The sequence below is a fragment of the Cupressus sempervirens genome, chromosome 11, assembly GCF_028749045.1.
Source record: "Cupressus sempervirens isolate cs-2001-9-10 chromosome 11, ASM2874904v1, whole genome shotgun sequence".
Lineage (NCBI taxonomy): Eukaryota > Viridiplantae > Streptophyta > Pinopsida > Cupressales > Cupressaceae > Cupressus > Cupressus sempervirens.
Genome location: NC_143128.1, coordinates 489,974,516 through 489,992,745, shown reverse-complemented (window position 1 = coordinate 489,992,745; position 18,230 = coordinate 489,974,516).

Sequence of the window (18,230 nt, the reverse complement as noted above, 5' to 3'; positions counted from 1 at the left end):
GTTCATTTCAAGGTATCTTTGACAATCATCCTGCAAACCACTATTATGCTATTTTAGAAATCATAAATTACAAAATAAGTGCTTCAGAAATAGAGATTAGAACAAAACCATGAAGGATAGACTATTAAAATGTAATTTTTAAATTTTTTTTGCTATCAAGTCTCATTTGAGACTTTGCACTAGGGCACACGAGAAAGTGCTTTGTGTCACGCGAGAGAATGTTCTCACCGAGTGAGCATATAATTTTGGCATGAGAAAGTATAAAGAACAACACAAACTTTTATATTTCTCACATGAACAAGGATCTACATGCATGAGAATTCACTATTTTGTATGGACCATAATTCAAAATGTCAAAATTGAAGATAAATGAGGCCAGGAAATTGATTTTTTTGCCCCACGATGGGCGCCAGAAATGTGAGTTTTAAATATGGGCCTCTAATTCAACCACACACTTCAACATGATCATTTTTTGTTAGTAAAATCCCAAAATTAACATGAGACTATTCATCCAGCATGTGTGCAAAAGGTGATATGTTACCTTCTAACTAGACAGGGTTTTACTATGCGCTCTCAAAATCGAGAGTTTAGTAACTAGACCAAACTAGTACAAAGGATTTGAATGAATGAAAAAGCATTATTACTGTATGTTTTTAAATATTTTTTAATGAAAATATATGAATTAATCTAGATGATATTCGAATTAATCTAAGAACAATGATAAGCAAATTAAGCTAAATGAATGCATTGTAATCTAGATGACGAGCATATAAAAGCAATATAGATTCAAATGCAAAAATCTTGAGTGATCAATCCAACAACGATTTGATACTCTTCACTTGCATCCCCTCAAATGAGAGGTTTGGGGTCTCTTTTATAGAATATTGGACCCAATCAATGGTCAAGATTAAATCGAGTGTATGGTTTAGATCAAATGAGAGATTGAGTCTTCCATTGTTTGATGAAGTTGAATGAGATGAAATAGGGGATAATATTGATCCATTCAAACATGAGCTCATTATTATTATTCTAATTAATTAAATAATTAGTTTCAACAATTATAATGAGCATGTTTGATTAAATCAATATATTTAATTCCAATTTCATGTGAGATGAATTAGGAAAGAATATTGATCCATTCAAACATGACATCATAATCCAGTATCCTAATTAATTAAAAAATTAGTTTCAACACTTATGATGTGTTTATTTAATTAAATCAATGTATTTAATTCCTTTTTTATGTGTATTGGCTAAAGAGGGTAGATGTAATTTAATTAAAGTACTTAGGAATTATAATTAAATTAATTCAATTAGGAGGTTAATTTAGCCAATTTCAATCAATATTTAGGAATTATATAAAGTATGCGATTAAAATAGATTAGGATTTTTTTTGTATTTGACACTTAGGTCAAGTAAAGCTAACAAGAATTTAGAAATACCTAGTACAATAGGACTTACTTGATAAAGAAATAGATGTTATGAGATTGATGTGCACTGCAATTGGTTCAGAATGTCAATGTGCCAACTTGGGGGTATTGCATTGTGATCATTATGTCGATGACAACCACAATAGATTTGGGTTTTTGTTTGAGCAAGACTTAGGCAATGTGATGAGGTTAGTGTTAAGAAGTATTTAGAATATGGCATCATAAGAATTTTCCAAGCAAATAAAAATCCTCTCAAAAGTATGCCAGGCTCTTTGTTTCATCGAGTGAATAAGATGTTTCTATGTCTTCATCATTGTCTTGGTCAAAGATATGTCTTGTGCTTGGTTGCAATAACCTGTCCACCTAACATTCTTTCTTTCCCACTGGGGGTTCAAAGAAAGAACCCATCTATCATCAACACATAAATGGCACTTTCAAAGCCCATTCCCAACAGCATCTAAGCCAGTTTGAGAGCCATTAGTAGGGGATCATTCCCCTCCTTTATGCAGGGGGGTGGGAGATAGTTAGACCTCCTCAATTCTGACCCCCCTATAGAATGGTAGGGGCTACATGCAAGGGGATAAATAGTAAGGTTTATTTTGGGGTAGGGCTATCCTACAGAAATGCATATCAGATGCCCTCGCTAATGAATAGCTTTCACTATGCGGCTCAACTCAAGTGTGTGTTCAAAAAACCCCAACGGACATGGTCATGAATGATGATGATATTCCTATGGGGGAGTATTCTAGAATTGATGGAACAATTAGCATGACTATGTGTTGCATTCCTAACTATGTTTATCATTGATGTCAACATACTACAAATATTTTTAGAGTAGCAAACATAGATGGAAGTCAAACGGATTGAGTATTGATGATGAGGTTAAGCATAGTCACAAATATGTTCTAAAGCATGTCTTGATGATGTGGACAAGTGCATGTGCAGAAAGTCAAAGACATGTGAAAGTTATTTATGATTTATAGAAGACAGTGTGCAGACAGGGTACCTAAGAACTGGTTTCTAATGTTTGGATCATATCTCCTAATAGGGATAGAATATTGGTGTATGAAGTTATAAAGTGACAGTAGACAACCTAATGATGACATCAGCGAGTGCATGAGATCTAAGGTCACACATGTGAAAAGTTGTGAAGATTGTGAGCTGACAGTATTTTGTAATTGTGAAAAGATGTAATGAATTGTATTATCTTAATGAGGTCACATTGTAATTAACTGGAAAAGCCTCAAGGATGACTCAATGAATTTTTTTTAGGACATGGTATAAAGGAAAGTTATTTTCCTTGTGATGAAATTTTAGTGTGAATTAAAAAATTACTATGTGAATTTGGTAAATGCGAGTAAGCGATCAAAGGGATTATTGTGATGCAAAGTTGAAGATTTGGTATTGAGATCTGAAAGGTATTCCGTGCGGTATTGGCACAATAAGAGGACAAAGAAAGAGTTCAAGTTTCTATAAATTAGTTGCATTTCTATTATTCTGAAAGGAATAATACATAGACCATTTGGATAGTGAGTTCAATAGTCTTGCCTCTAAAGCTATTTGGATAGTGGGTCCTTTTTCCTTCTACAACTCCTAACAGGGTTGGAATCTCCTCAAAGGGATTTCCTCACAAGGACTGATATATACTAAATGTGTTTCATTAGCTCCTAACAAAGTCCATCCTCTTACAAAGAACTTATTTATTAGTACATCATTTTGTGAGTATCACCCCACTGGTGTTATCCCTCTGATCAAGGTTTTCCCTAGTTAACATATCTAGTGTTATTGTGTATGTGTATCTTCTTATGGTTGTTGTTTATATTGTTCACATGTTTAAGGTTTAAATAAGGTTGATAAAAGTTTTATTGATCAAATAATTGATTCACACCCCCCCCCCCCCCCCCCACTCCCCCCCCCACCCTAGTTATCTTGGTGGACTTTACTTTCTAAAAATTGGTATTAGAGCATCATGTCCTTGAAGGAAAAGCTTAACATATTTAGGAGATCAATGGCAGATCATTTTTAGAAAAGAAAGTCTTAAGTTTGATGTTGTTAACTATGATAGCTAGAGAGAGAAGATGAAGATGCATTTACTATGAATGGGTCTAGGATATTGGTTGATGATAAAGAATGAGAAGACTATTATGGAAGAAGGAAAACTTGAAGAATGTAGTGAAGCTGAAAAATATCTATTCATGTGTAACATGTTTGCAAGAGAATCACTTTTTTCAGCTCTTCCTAGAAATAAGCACAGTTAGGTAAAATCCTTAGCAATATCTCATAAAATTTGGACAAAGCATGATAAGAGAATCATATTGCAAAATTGGATATGTTTGTTTCAAGAGGCTAAAATGATGGAGGATGAATTTGTAAGAAGTTATACTGGAAAAATATTAGAAATTGTTGCAAGAATCAAGTCTTGTAATGGAATTAAAGATGAAGATGAGATCATATGGAAGATCTTGAGAACTTTGGCACCACCATTCAAGAAGATGGTGCAGATGATTGAGTAGGTGATACCTTGTACTGAGAAATTTTCTAGAGAGACTCTTCTTGGAAGATTGGAAGGAACATAAGTAAGTTTGAAACAGTCTGGAGATTTGCCTAGAGTGGAAACTACTTTTAGTGAATTAAGATTATTCCCTTCCTTGTCAAGGAGTGCAAGTACCAATGGACATCATTCCAGTAGCAACAGATCTAGATATGAGGAAGACATAAAGAGTGAAGAAGGAATTTCCTTGCTTGTGAGAAGAGAACTAGATGGTAAGAAAATCTTTAAATGTTGGACTTGTGATGAATTAGGTCATTATGCTTCTAAATGTCCTAAAAGAGTGCAAAAGTACAAAATAATTTTAGCTCTAGAAGGCCTAGAGAATGTTTATATGAAAATGATGATGATGAGTTTGATTAGAGATTTCAGAGGGAGAGTGATGATGAGTGGGATTTGTGGCTATAAAAGAAGAAAATCCTGAAAAAGAAGTTAGAGAAGAAAAAACCCCAGTGTCACAATTTGAGAAGAAAGTCATAGATAGTGGTATGTTCAGATCATATGATAGTGGTGATATAAATAAATTTGTTAAGTTCAATAACCATGATGGGGGAATGGTTAGAGTTGGTAATAATGTGGCTTGTCATATCAAGGGAATAGGATCTATTACTCTTGATGGGAAAACTAACACATGTGATGTTTACTTTGTTGGTGGATTAAAACATAACTATTGAGTGTTTTAGAATTAGTTAATAAGTGATATAAGTTATAATTCATAGAAAATGCATGCATTATTAAGGACAAAAATGGTAACTTGATTGGCATTGGTACAAGATCCAAAGGTAATATTTTTCAATTGAACCCTATGGAGATGACATGTTTGGTTGCTAAAGTTAATAACAATTGGTCGTGGCATAGAAGGTTTTGTCATATAAATTTTGATAATATTGTGAAAGTGGGTAGTAAATTTTTTGTTAGAGATTTACCAAAAATTGTGAAGCCTACTAATGTTGTATGCACGGAATGTGTTATGGCTAAGCAAAATAAATGTTCTTTTCCTAGTATTCATATAGATATGAGTGGTCCCACTAAAATAAAAGAACTCTATAGTGAAAGAAACTTCATGATTATTGTTGATGACTTTACTATGATGATGTGGGTAGCTTTCCTTAAAGAAAATTCTAAAGCATTTGGGAAGGTTAAGTTGTTTAAGAATAGAGTTGAGAATGAGTCTAGATTGAAGATTAAATGTTTAAGATCTGACAGAGTTGGAGAATTTATCTCAAATGAGTTTAACAACTTTTGTGATGTAAATGACATTAAGAGGCATTTATCAATGCCTAAGGCTCCTGAGCATAATGGAATTGTTGAAATGAGAAATAGGCTTGTAATAGAACCAATGAGAGCTGTGATGTTTGATAATGATGTATCAAAAACATTTTAGAGAGAAGCACTTAATACTACAGTATATACAATGAACATAGTGCAAATCAAAAAAGGCACAAACAAGACACCTTATGAATTATGGTTTGGACATGTGCCATCAATTAATTATTTCAAATTTTTTAGAAGAAAATGTTATATCAAGAGAGATGATGACATTGGTAAGTTTGATGCAAGAAGTGATGAAGGTATGTTCCTTAGTTATTCATTGAAAAGAAAAGCTTATATATGTTCCAATTAAAGGATTAAAATTATTTTTGAGAGTGCAAATGTGAAAGTGGATGAGAAGTTTGGAGTTAAAGAAAGAATGCTTGACTATAATTATGATGATGAAGAAGTTAATCCTAAGCCTATCCAAGAAAACATTGAGACTTTCTATGAGGCTAACAATGATTTGCAGAAAGATATTCAAGTTGTAGAACAAAGAGAGGAACCAAGATCTAAACCTAGAGAAGTAAGAATTGAGTCAGTGACACCAACACCAAACAAGAATTTGATAAAGATTCACCCTGCTGGTCAAATTATTGGAGGCAAAAATAGAGGAGTTCTAACAAGAAATAGAGCACATGAATAATTATGTTTGATTTCTCAAGTTGAACCAAAGAGTGCAGGTGAAGCATGCAAGGATGATTCAATAAATGAAAGAAGAACTAGATCATATTTAGAAGAATGAAACACGGGAATTGGTCCCTAGACCTAAAGATAAGAATTCTATTAAAACAAGATGAATGAACAAGGTGAGGTTATGAGAAAAAAATCATGATTGGTAGGTAAAGGATATCCATATCAAGAAGGTATAGACTACAAATAGACATTTGCACATGTTTCTAGAATTGAAGCAATAAGAATGTTCTTAGCTTATGCAGTAAATAAGAAGTTCAAAGTGTATCAAATGGATTCGAAATCAACATTTTTTAAAGGAGAACTTGAAGAAGAAGTCTACATTGAGTAGCTTGAAGGATTTCCTTTGACATAAGTAGAAGATATGATATTCAAGTTGAAGAAATCATCCTATTGACTTAAGAAAATACCTAGAACTCGGTATGTGAGGTTGAATAAGTATTTGGAAAAATTGGGATTTGCTAAAGGTACTGCATATAGTAACTTATATTTGGAATAAAGTGAGAATAGTTTGTTGATTATTGTGATATTTTTTGATGATATAATCTTTGGAGGTAATGATGAAGAAAGTGACAAATTTGTTAATGAAAGGAAGAATGAATTTGAGATGAGCATGATTGGTGAGATGAAATATTTCTTAGGTTTATAGATTGTGCATAATAGTGATAGTATTTTCTTATCACAGACTAAGTAATTGAAAGACTTTTTGAAGAGTTTTGGCTTGGAAATTTGTAAGCTTGTTGGTACACCTATGATTATTGGTCACAAGTTGTCTAGCGAAGGTGAGACACCTACAATTGAGCAAAAGAAGTATAGATCCATGATTGGAGGTTTGAAATATTTGACAAACACAAGACCAAATATAGTAAATGTAGTTGGAATAGTAACAAGATTTCAAGTAGACCTTAAGGAATCACACTATGCAGTACTAAAAGGAATATTTAGATATTTGAAGGGTACACTTGATTTTGAGTTACAGTATGATAGATCAAATGACTTTACTCTATGTGCATATATTGATGTAGACTAGGTAGGTAGTATGGATGAAAAAATAGTAAAAGAGGTGGGGCATTTTTCCTTGGAGGAAGATTGGTTTCTTGGCTAAGAAAGAAATAAGATTGAATTTCACAGAGTATAGTAGAAGCATAGTATGTAGCAGCAACAAACAATTGCAATAAGATCATGTGGATGAAATAGATGTTGAAGTATATTAGGATAGAGTTTTCAAAACTTGTTATCATACATTGTGATAGCACAAGTACAATGAGTATGTCTAAGAGTCTTGTGTTACATTCTAAGACAATGCATATATTGATTATCATGTTTTGAGAGAGAAAGTTGCAGAGAAATAAATCATATTAGAGTATGCTAATACAAAGAAGCATATTGCAAATATTTTTATGAAACCTTTGCCTATTTGAGTATTTGAGAGGTATGATTGGGGTTATTATCCTACCTACTTTAGAGTAGATGATCCAGAGATTGCATCAATCTAGTAGTATAGAGCACTATTGTTTATCTAGACTAAATATTGATGCTTCCTTTGTAGGGGTGTATATGTGATTGAGAAGAGTCATGAAGGACTCTTAGTAGCTGGTATTGAACAATGTCTTTGGATACTTGAGTTGGTTAAATACTTTGAGTAGCTAATTGACATAATATTACCTTTGACATTAATGTTAATGGGGGAGAAGTAGCGCATGAAAAATATCTCCTATGAATGGGGGATAAGTGAGTGCATTTGAGAGAATCTCTTGTAATTAGGGAAGATTTATGAATAATATATAGATTTAATGTACATGAGGAGAAGATAAGTTTATCAATGGGGGAGCAACAACTATTCCTGAGAGTTTCAAATTTGATTGATGAAGAGGATTTGAAAAGATGAGAGCAGCAACAAAAATAGAGTTGAATTTAGTATTCTTAGAACATAGATGTTTTTCATCTATGTTTCCATCAATGCCAAAGGGGGATATTTTTAGCATGAATGATGATGATATTCCTATGGGGGAGTATTCTAGCATTGTTGGAATAGTTGAGAGACGATTAGCATGACTATGTGTTGCATTCATGACTATGTTTATCATTGATGTCAACATATTATAAAGATTGTTAGAGTAGTAGATAGAGATGAAAGTCATACGAATCAAGTAGTGATGATGAGGTCAAGAACATTTACAAATAGGTTCTATAGTGTGTCCCGATGACATGGATAAGTACGCATGCAAAAAGTCAAAGACATGTGAAAGTTATTAATGATTTATAGAAGATAGTGTGCAGATAGAGTACCTGAGAAGTGGTTTATGGTGTTCAAATTATATCTCCTAACATGGATAGAATCTTGATGTGCAAAGTTATAAACTGATAATAGATAGTCTAATGATGATGTCGTCGAGTGTGCAAATTTTGAGGTCACACGTGTGAAAAGTTGTGAAGATTGTGAGCTAACAATATTTAGTATGAAAAGATGTAATGAATTGTATTATCTCAATGAGGTCATATTGTAATTAATTGGAAAAGCCTCAAGGATGACTCAATGAATTATTTTGAGGACATGCTATAAAGGAAATTTATTTTCATTGCAAAGAGATGTAAGTGTAAATTGAAAAATTAATATGAAAACTTGGTAAATGCGAGTTAGCGATCAAAGGGATCATTATGATATGAAGTTGGAGATATGGTATTGAGATCTGAAAGGTATTCGATGTAGTATTGACATAGGAAGAGGACATAGAAAGAGTTTGAGTTGGTGAGATTAATTGCATTTCTATAATTCTAAAAGGAATAATATTAAGACCAGTTGGATAGTGAGTTCAGTGGTCTTGGCCCTAAAGTTGTTCCTTTTGCCTTCTACAACTCCTAACAGGGTTGGAATCTTCTCAAAGGGATTCAACGTCTCCTAATAGAGGCTAATATGTACTAAATTTTATTGGATCCTAATAGAGTCCATCCTCATGCAAGGAACTTATATATTAGTACATCATTTTGTGGGTATCATCCCCACCAGGGTTTTCCCTCTGATCAAGGATTTCACTAGTTAACATATTTGGAGTTATTGTATGCTTATATTCTTATGGTTGTTTTTTATATTGTTTATATGTTTAAGGTTTAATAAGGTTGATAAAAGTTGTATTGATCCCCTCTCCACCCTCTCCTTAGTTATCTTGGTGGACTTTACTTTCTAACAAGGTCCATCAAGAAATCTTAGCATAGTCTCAAAGGAGGTATCACTAGCTTTTTCTCTAGAAAGGTCTTTAGATTCAAAATATGAAGATAATCAATGTTAGAGTAGAATATGTAGACCTTGAAGAAGATGACCCATGTGCATGTAAAGATCTTAAGGAAGATTCATGTGAGGATGACATTATTTCCTTGACTATTTGTTGAAAGTGTATTTGATAATCAACATGTTCTTACTCAAATTAATGAAGTAAGGATCATCTAGATGCATTGTCTCTTTTAGTTTTTCATAGTTGGAACACAAGTATTGAAACTTCCTAGCAACAATGAGGAACTCAAGTTGATATAAACTTGGTTGAAGTTTAGCAACACAAGGTTTGAATCCTATAGTGGTAGATAGACAATCAAGCATGAATGAAACTAGAAGAGGTTGATAAGGTAACACAAGATAACTTGATGTCCAAACTAGAGAGGTAGAGTGTTCACTTGCCAAGATAGTAGAGATGGGGATAGAGTATCATATTGACTTGTCAAGCAAAGTGTCCAAGTAATTTACAGTTGGAAACTACAATTGTAACAATTGTTATGTTGTCATTGATGTCAAATCTATTGGTGAGACAATTTGCTATCTATCAGTAAACAAATTGTTCTTTTCAATTTAACTCTTAAATACCCAAATCTATGAGAAACAACTTGATACCAATAGTTGGATAATTTATCATTGGGTTGATAGATTTCCTTTTAATTAAAAGGTAAAACTCCCTTATGAATGATATTCAATGAATTTTTTTTTATTCATAAACTAACTGTGTACATTCTTAACCTGAGAACAGAAGAGGAAAATCAAGCCAGCCATAGATAGAACTAACTCAGGCGGTAAATTTAGTTCTAAACCTAGTCAACCCCAAGAATTCACATTTCCCATGACTCCTCGACATTGGTAATGCAATATGAATGCTACTTATGCAAATATAATGAAATTGAAATGAAAATGAGGGTTAAGAAATCTCAATTTTTGTAATAGGAAGAGTGCAAATACTACGATCTTCATCCCATCTAGTACTTAACACAAGATGCAAGATAATGTTCAAAACTGAATATATCAATACTAATATTGATTATAAATAGAAAAGTAATAACCAAATGCTACAATTCAGAATAAAACCCCTCTTTGTCTTGAACAACACAAATAAGAATACTCTGATTTTATTTACTCACAACCTCTGCTGAAGTCTATCACAAAACCAAAACTCTCAACTCCAAATGCAAATGAATATGATATGTAGAAAATGCAATATTCCTTCCCCCTACTCTAGCTCTATGTCTCTCATAGAAAATTAGGTCCCTTCTTCTTGAAAAAATATATCAATAAATAATCATCCCTGTGACTTTTCAATTTTTCTCTTCATAACTAAATCTTGGAATTATATTTTCTCCTTCCTCTTCATGTTCTTAGAATCTAATATACTTATTAAATTTAAAGTTAATAATGATATATCTTAACATATTTAGATTATATTTTAACAATCAACAATGAAATATGTTAAATCAAAATCAAAATCTTTCCTTTGTTGGGCAGACAAAAAAAAAATACTGCTACCAGTAAAAATGGGTCATGTTTCAGGAGGCATATCTTTTTCTTCCAATGTTGGATTGAGCTCATTTTTTAATATGTTTTTCCAAACCTAATTTTTTGCATTTTGAATAAAGAGATAAAAAAAAATCACTGAGTCAAAATATATGAGCTACTAAATGCAGGTCTATATGACTGTTATAAAATCAGAATTAGCAAAGTGTAGTTTTCAGCCACTTTCACATCTTCCATGTAAGCCTCTTTAAAGACATATATTTTGGTTGTCATGAGTCCAACTTCTCTACTATGTAATCTATTGGACTTGGTTTATGATTTTTGTGATATTCCTTCTATTTAACATGCACTTTAGATGGGCAAAAAAAATGCTAATGTGATACATCCATAAAATGTTTTGGAGGAGTAGTGAGCAAAATTGATGAAACCATGAATGATACTTCCAACATATATGCATTTTATCAGCATAGAGTCAAGTTTATATTTACTAATAGAATATGACATAATATCCCCAATAGCTAACAATTAAGTGGAAGAGCCAAGGTACAACCTTTTGAATATTGAATCAATTCCTTTGAACTTTGCACCTTGAGAATCTAAAACTACCATTTTGATCTTATGAGCTTGAACTCTAAATAATGCATATGAACCTTTGAACCTTGAAGTTTGAACCAATGAATCAGCATTTCAAACATGGTAAGGTGGACCTCTAAACTTGAAGCTTGAACTTTGATTTTGCAAACTCAAACTCGAACTCTAGATCAATGAACTCAATTTTGAACTTTGAACTTGAACCTCTGAACTTGAGGTTCAAAGTTCAAGTTCAACATAACTTCAAAATGCTATTTTATTTGCAAATTGTACATTACCACAACATCATTAGCAATAAAAATCACTAGAGATTCTTCTATGGGATCAAATTTGAAGTTTAAAATGTGGGTATAAAAGCACGGTAACAGTTGGCTCTAACTAGGGATATGGGCCACTAGGGACATTAAGAATCTAGTGTCTCTAGTTAAATCAAGTGCCTTATTCATTGGGCAATAGATTCTAGGCATAAAGGAGACAATCAAAGAGTTGCTTACTAGGAGGGTGAAGGGGAGCAAGATCCACAACAAAAATTGAAAACAACCAGAAACACAAAACTAGGAAAATTAGGGCTAAGCACACTAAAAATTATAGAAGAAAACTATTTACAAACATAGGTGAGGAGACCTCACCAAGAGAAAAAAGAGAAGAAAAGGACTCATACATGACCACTAACCAGAAGGAAGAAGTATGATCCTTTTCAGAAAAGAAAATTGTGCTCCAACAAGTTGAACTAAAACCATTGGCATTTGACAACTTCATCATAATTAAAAGTGAATCCAAAAGTATGCTGAAAATATGTGGCTCATAAATCTATTCCAAAAAACCATGCCTCATCATAAACTTCTTATTCTTCCATACCTTCCTATGCATTACTTCTTGTACAATCGATCATTTTCGATGAAGAAAAATACTCAAAAGATTCTGAAAATGATACTAAAACATACCAACATTCATCTTCTTCAACAATATCACTTTTAAGAGAGATTTAAGCATCTAAATCAAGATTAGAAAAATTAGAATATTCAAGTGATTGTAGAAAAGTTATGGCACCATGCTAACATCCACCATGATCAATTTTAGTAAAAAATTCATAATCCAAACCAAAGTTGAAAAAGTGTGAACTTTCATTACACATAGGATCAATCCAATTTGAAATAACTTCATCATTTTTCATGGCTACCAAATCTGAAAAATCTTTATCTGAATTCAAAATTTTGATAACTAAATTGGCTGTAAAAGAAGACTAGTGTTTAGCAGGTGTTAGGAATTGATTAACTTCCATTTCATGAAAAATAAATATGTAATCCAAGACTTCTTCCTCTTCATGATGATGCACCACTTCATTAGCCATCAAAGATCTATTCTTGCAACCACTTCTTCAGCCACATTTTCAGACTTAATATGATATTCATCAAAACATGATTCAACCTTTTCATCAATACATAGTTCATCAAGAATACTCAAATTGGTATTCTTTTCAAAAGAAAATGATTCAAACACAGGATCTTCATAAATTGGTGTAGATTGAAAATCATCCTTGCTATTATCTTCTTCAAACTTACAAGTTTCATATTCCACTTGTGTGTAAACAAATTTGAAATTTTCAATAATAGGAGAAAAGGAAGGCATCAACAATTTTTCTTTTTTGACTTCAACTACCATTTCATTATTGTCTTCAAAATCCTCCTTGTTCATCGAAATGGGTACATCCAAAAACTAGGATATTTCTTGCTCTCCAAGAACCAAGCAATTTGTAGATAGAGATTCTTTGTTTACTAGTTTTTCTTTAGGCATATTTGTTGGAACATATTTCCCCTTTTTTGATCTTGGATATCAAAAAACCTTTTTTATACACACCTTAAAAGTAGGGCAGATTGATGATCTTTGGAGAGAGTTAATCTCTTTTCTTCGGCTTCATAAATACTTTGTTTAAATCCAATCCAAAGGAATTATAAGTTGGGATCACTTTCAACATTTATTTCTTCAAATGTGGGTTCTCTTTTGATTTGCTTCCTTGGCTGAACTTCTCATTCACTCGGGACTAAGAAATTACAAGAGACAAGATCATGTGGAACCTCTGAAACTTCATCATCATCCACCTTTAATTCTTCACTTAGCTACAACACCCTTTCTTCATAGTGTTGTAATAACTTCATTTTCACCTCTAGTTCTTTCAATTTTTGATGCCTAGCATAAACACTTCTCCATAACAAAAATGGTACATGGTCTTCTTCAATGCTCAAGTTCACTTTTCTTCCATGGGTAATGCTTTCTCTAAAAGCATCAAAAAGATTATGAAAAACTGGATCATGAGTTTGATGAATTTCAATAAAGGGTTTGGCCTCCTCCCTTTCACAACTTTAATAGACATGGTCTTTTTAATTAGAGCCACCAATCTCTAGCAAGTAGAGCTAATAATTAAATATGAAGAAACAATTTTCAACACTAATCTTCTTTTTTGCTTCCCTAGCAGAGTCACCAAAAAATTGTTGGTAAACATATTGTTCTTTTCAATTTAACTCTTAAATGCCCAAATTTGTGAGAAACAAATTGATACCAACAGTTGGATAATATATCACTAGGTTGATAGATTTCCTCTGAATTGGAACGTACAACTCCCTTATGAATGATATTCAATGAATTTTTTTTTATTCCTAAACTAACCGTGTACATTCTTAACCTGAGAATGGAAGAGGAAAACCAAGCCAACCCTAAATAGAACTAACTTAGGTAGTAAATTCAATTCTAGACCTAGCCAACCCCAAGCATTCACATTTCCTATGACTCCCTGACATTGGTAATGCAATATGAATGATACTTATGCAACTGTAGTGAAACTAAAATGAAAATGAGGGTTAAGTAATCCCAATTTCCATAATAGGAATGTCTGCAAATACTACAATCTTCAGCCCATTCAGTACTTAACACAAGATGCAAGATAATGTTCAAAACTTAATATATCAATGCTACTACTAATTATAAATAGAAAAGTAATAACTAATTCCTATGATTCAGAATAAAGCCCCTCTTTGTCTTGAACACAACAATTAAGAATACTTTAGTTTTATTTGCTCACAACCTCTACTAAGTCTATTAAAAAACCAAAACTCTCAATTCCAAATGCAAATGAATATGAAATATAGAAAATGTAATATTCCTTCCCCCTACTCTAGCTCTATGTCTCTCGTAGAAAATAAGACCCCTTCTTCTTGAAAAATATATCAATAAATAATCATCCCTGTGACTTTTCAGTTTTTCTCTTCATAACTGAATCTTAGAATTATATTTTCTCCTTCCTCTTCATGTTCTTAGAATCTGACATACTTATTAACTTTAAAGTTAATAATGATACATCTTAACATATTTAATCTATATTTTAACAATCGACATTCAAATATGTTAAATCAAAATCAAAATCTTTTCTTTGCTGGGCAGACATAAAAATAAATACCACTGCTAGTAAAAATGGATCATGTGATATGGTTTTCCAAACCTAATTTTCTACATTTTGACCGAAGAGATTGGAAAAATAATTACCAAATCAAAAGATGGGAGCTACTGAATGTGGGTCTATATGACTATTATGAAATCAAAATTAGCATAATGTAGTTTCCAGCCACTTTCACATCCTTTGCAATCTTCCATGTAGACCTCTTTAAAGACATATATTTTGGTTGTCACAAGTCCAACTTCTCTACTATGTAATCTATTGGACTTGGTTTATGATTGTTGCGATATTTCTTATATTTAACATGCACTTTAGATGGGTTGAAAAAATATTGATGTTATACATCCATAAAATGTTTTGGAGTAGTGAGAAAAACTGATGAAACCATGAATGATACTTCCAAAATATGTGCATTTTATCAACATAGTGTCAAGTTTCTATTTGCTAATAGAACATGACATAATAGCCCCAATAGTGAGCCAAGGCAGAGTCTTTTGAATCTTGAATCAACTTCTTTGAATGGTTCCTTTGAACTTTGCACCTTGAGAATTTGAAATTGCCATTTTGATCCTATGAGCTTGAACTCTGAATCATGCATCTGAACCTTCAAACCTTGAAATTTGAACCAATGAATCTACATTTCAAACATGGCAAGGTGGACATCTGAGCTTGAAGCTTGAACTTTGATTTTGCAAACTTGAACTTGAACTCTGGATCAATGAACTCAATTTTGAACTTTGAACTTGAACCTATGAACTTGAGGTTCAAAGTTCAAGTTCAACATAACTTCATAACACTGCCTTCTTTACAAATTGTACATTACCACAAAATCATTAGCAAAAAAAATCACTAGGGATTCTTCCATGGGATTGAATTTGAAGTTTAAAATGCAGGATAAGTGGAAAAAGATCATAACTACCTATTTAAAGAGGTACATGAGTGAACTTTCTGTATGGGTAGAGAGGCTATGCACGTGTGAAGGAGTTCTAGAGAGTTAAGAGTTGTTGTTGATGTTATTGACTGGCAAATCTAAGTAGAAGGCTGAATTGAGTTGAGAAGAAGTGAATTGCTTGAAGGGTTGCCAAGAAAATCAAAACTGAAATGAAAATGGAGGCCAAATAGTGAATCAATACATGAGAACTAAACAAAGATCTGTACATGCAAAGTGAGTTGTACTTAATAGATCAAGACTTGTTGTTACTTTCTAACCATTGTGAACAATATTTGAAATCCTTTAATCAAGGTTGACTTAATAGTCATAGTGACCTAATAGTCATATGTAAATCCATTAACATGGTGATATTCTAACAAAATGTTCTAAATTCCTCTAACAAGGCCACTCCTAATAGGGTGATTAAATCATTTAACAAGATCACATTTAATAGTGTGTATTGTACCCTTTAACAAGGTTGGCTCCTAACAGAGCTCACTTCAGAAGAGTGAAAATTGGTGACATGTTACTCATGGATTTTTCCAAATTGGGTTTCCATGTTTAATCCTATTGTCAAATTTGTGTGGATGTTATTATGATGTTTTATTGATTAATGTTTACATTATGCAAGTCTATTATTTTAGAATAGTGGACATCTAGCTAATGTTACTTAAAGTCTACAGTGGAGATCGAGTAATGGAATGATAAGATTTAAAGTTGTTTAAGTGTTTGTTTGTTCAATTGGTACATCTGGACCTTGGATAATTGATTCACCCCCCTCCCAGTTATTCTAAATATTCTAACATTTATGACACTCACTACTCAAGTGATCAATAAGTAGTTAGATAGCCAAGTAAATAAATAAGTAAAGATAAATGAACAACTCTCCCAATCAAGTAGTATAGTCAAGAGATCAAGGTAACGTTTCAACAAAAAGAAGGTCCTAGTATGTTGACATAGACCAAGAAGGTGGAAAAAACCAAGAGTGGTAAGACCAAAGAGCCATTTTGAGCAAGTTCAAACATTAGAGACATAGAAAAGTAAAGTCAAATGAGACTCCCACTAGCAAGCAATAGAAGAAATTTTTTTTTGGACCTTTTTTGAGTATTTTTTGTTATTTTTGTGTTTTTGATGTTTTATAATATTTTTTTGGGGATTTTTGAAGTCTCACAATTGTTTTGGGATTTTTTTGAGTAAAAATATACAATGAAAGCATGCAAAAAGGAAAAATTTCTAAGGCTCAATTTGATGGATGTGTCCCCTTTTTTCCAAGTGGGGAAGGTTTTAAACATTCAATCATATCAAACACACCAACAACCTATTCAAGTTTCTACTAAGATGCACAAGCTCAACTAAGGCATGTCCTCGATATACACAAGGTACTATTAGATACAATTGTTCAATTGTGTGTTGTCTTTGATGTTACACAAATGCCATATTAGTTATTAGATAGAGTCTACCGAGCTCAGTTGGTCAACAAAGTAAAAGACAGACTCTACCGAGCTCAGATGGTTAGCAAAGTGAATTACAGAGTCTATCGAGCATTTTTGGAAGTTACATTGTGAAGACAATTTCTACCAAGCTCACTTGGGCGCTGAAGGATTCTATGGCAGAAGTCAATTTCTACCGAGCTCACAAGGTCAGCAAAGGAAAATTAGTTCTTACCAAGTTCACTTGGTCTCTAAAGGATTTTGCAGAATTTGTAGTGTTTACCGAGCTTCACTTGGTTAACACTGGAAATCATTTTTGGAGCAATGTTTACCGAGCATGGTCAGCCAATGAAGGATTTCATTATTTTGGAAAATAAAGTTTGATTGTTTCATGTAATGTTTGTAGCCAACTGATGTAATGATTATTGGTAAATGTAACTTGTAAATGAGTTGACTTGGCAATTTGTAATGTATAAATGAAAGGTCAAGTTGTGAATTCTAAAGTATGAATGGATGTATAAATGAACAAGAAAACAAGTGAGTTGATTGTGTGAGCGAATTTTGAAGAAGGATTAGATATCCTTGAGGAGTAGCAAAGTTGTATTCAATCAGTAGGGATCTAGTGAAGTAGAACAAAGATTTGTAACAACAAAATTTAGTTGTATCTCATTTAGGTCACTTCATTGTTACTTTTTCATTGTAGTAGTGATTTCCTAAATCTCTTAATAGAGTTGGTTTAACAGCCATTTTGTAAACCCTCTAACAAGGTGGACAATTCTATTGAATTGTTCTAAAAGTCCTCTAGCAAGGCCACTCCTACCAGGGTGATTAAAACTTCTAACAAGGTCACACCTAACAAATTGTTTTGTAACCTTTAACATGGTTGGCTCCTAACAGGGCCCACTTCAGAAGAGTGAAAATTGGTAACTAGTTACTTGGTGGTTTTTCTCATAGTGGGTTTCCACATTAAATCTAGTGTCTCTTGTGTTGTTGTTATTTCTTTTATGCATGCATGTTAAATCTTTGTGAATGCTTAATAAGTTAACATACATCTACCGAGTTACAACATTTTTTTGTGGC